Consider the following 2,881-nt stretch of genomic DNA (forward strand, 5'->3'; position numbering starts at 1 on the left):
ACGGATGGAGTATTATATGGGCAACAATATTGCACGTGATATAACATAAAGAAATCCTAAATTGCTCAGATAATCTCTCTCTCTCTCTCTCTCTCTTGTGGCTGGTCCCATTTTGTTAAAAAATTCAAAATTTATAATTTTTTATATGAGAAATTTTAGACGTACCATGTAAGAAATTTTCCCTTTTACGACTAAAGAACATATTTTGGTATAGAAAAAAATAATCAGAAGAGAAATACTCGTATGAGTGTATTAGAACTAAAATTTAAAAAAATGTGACTTAATTTTTCCAATGGTCATTGAACTTATATCTGTGTATTTGATTGCTCATTGAAACTTATAATATTAAATTTTGGTTGCTAAACTTATCCTAACAGTGGACGTTAATCTCTCATATAACATTCGTTATAAACCTTCAACGAAATTAGTGACGCATCTAACGGAATGTATGCGTGGCAACTCATCATACTGTCAACATATTGTCATGTCTTCAATTGCTCACTAAACTTTGAAAAACGTTTTTGATTACTGAATTCTGAGGTTGTCGAATTTTAGCCATTAAAGATTTAAGGTTCTTTCATTGCCCACTAAACTTTGAAAAACTTATTTGATTGCTTGATAAAATTTTGTGGCCGAATTCGGTCACTATACTTTTAAAAATGACGTTGTCCCGTTGTTCCTTGAAAATTGTGTACCGCAAATGCACAGATTGCGTAAAAAATGAAGTAGAAAACTAGTATGTGTTGTCGATCTCATTAAAAATGATTACTTAACTATACAGTAGTTAAATTTATTTGTAACATATTTTTGTATAATTTTAAGCTATTTTCATCGTTTGAAAAATTCAAATTTATTATGTGTTTCATTGTTAAAATTATATTAAATTAAAATTTGAATTTGCAACAAAATACACAATAAATTTAATTAAAAAAAATCCATTTAATTAAATTTGTTGTGTTTCATTAAAAAAATAAAAATTTTTAATTGAATTTATTGTCTGTTTCGTTTCAAAATTCATTGAATTAAATTTATTGTATCTTTAGATGCAAAAATCAAATTATATTACAATTTAATTTAAAAATGAAATATAAAATAAATTTGAATTTTTCAAAAGATGAAATTTGCTTAAAACTCTACTAAAAAATGTTAAAATTAAATTTAACTATTGTGTAATTTGAGTAATCAATTCTCGCGGGATATATGATTTAGACTTTTTTGTTCACTTTATTACTTTTAAACGACTTGTATGCTTGCTATACACTTTTTTAATGAACAACAGGCTGACATCATTTGTATAAGTTTAGTGGCCAAAATTCAACCATTTCAAACTTTAGTGAGCAATTAAAGACTTTTTCAAAATTTAGTAGGCAATTGATAACGTTTTCATAGTTTAGTGAGCGATGAAAGATGTTTTAAATTTTTAGTTGTCAAAATTCGATCTCCACAAAGTTTCGTAAGCAATCGAAGACATGTGACAGGGAGTCACATGTACATTTCGATAGCCATGTCACTAATTCTGTTAAAGGTTTGGAACAAATGTTATGCGAGTGAGTAACGTCCAATGTTTGGAAAAGTTTGGTAGCCAAAACTCAACATCTTAAAATTCAACGAGTAATAAAAAACATAGACATAAGTTCAATGATCATTGGGACAACCATCAATGCTTTTTTTTTTTTTTTGTCCTATTCAAATGTAAATGAAAAATTAATTAGAGACAAAAAAAGACATCTAAATCAAAATTGTTGTTTTATTCCTTTCATCGTTAAGCACACAATATGGTCTATTTCAATGTTGCACAACTAAAAAATCTTTATCTTTCATAATAATATGAGTAATTTTTATACGTGATATTTCAATGTGTGTGTGTGTTTGAAAGTAAAATTATCTTCTGTATACACGTTCCAACAAAAATTAAAAACTAAAATTTATTCTCAAAACAAGAGATAAAAATATCCAAATTTTACGTATAGAAATCTGTATTTTGTTTTTGCGATCCACTTCATTCATTTACAAAAAATTTGAATAAATTTAGATAGTTATTAGTTTGGATTGGTTACACGATCATATAAGTCATGTTGTATTTTTAAATAACAAGCCTTCCATTTTCTATTTCAATTTATATTATAGAAAATTAGTGTGCCTCGGAATCCCTGACGATTAAATAAACCAAGATTTTACCATGACTATAATTTTAGAGAGATGCGAAAGCGAAAGCCTATGGGTTCGCTTTTATAACTGGATAACCAGCATCGAAAACCTTCTTAACATTGGATGGTTTTGTGTTTTGATGATCCCTATCCATTAATTATTTTATAATTCATTCAACTTAATTATCAACACATTCATTAAAAGATTTAATACATATAACTTGGAAGAAGATAATTAAGTGACTTTTTTAGTTTTATTTAAACATTATATTTCCTAAGTAATTATAAACAAAGCAATAATTATTAGTAGAACAGAGATTTCAAAAGAGAAATCGTTGTCCAGAACACTAGTCTTCAATACAAAATCTCACTAGTTCTTAATACATAAACGTATTTAAATCCCTCAATAGGGAAACTTGTGACAAACAAGTTTGTACTCTAGATTAAGTTTTTTAGCACACAAACACAGAGGGCACACATTCTAAACTAATAAGGAATATATTACTTGTATATAATGCGACATCCATAATGGTATCTATCGCCTCACATGGAGAATGACCCACTTCGAATAAATTATATTTTATTCAAAGTGGATCTTCTCCATATAAGAGGAGTGAACACCATTATGGATACTCTAATATTCGTGTAGTATCACCAACTAATAAACATTAAATATCGAAAATTGAAGCCCCCCTTCAGTGTATATATATATATATATATATATATATATATAT

This window comes from Olea europaea, chromosome 17 (assembly GCF_002742605.1).
Source record: "Olea europaea var. sylvestris chromosome 17, O_europaea_v1, whole genome shotgun sequence".
Classification (NCBI taxonomy): Eukaryota; Viridiplantae; Streptophyta; class Magnoliopsida; order Lamiales; family Oleaceae; genus Olea; species Olea europaea.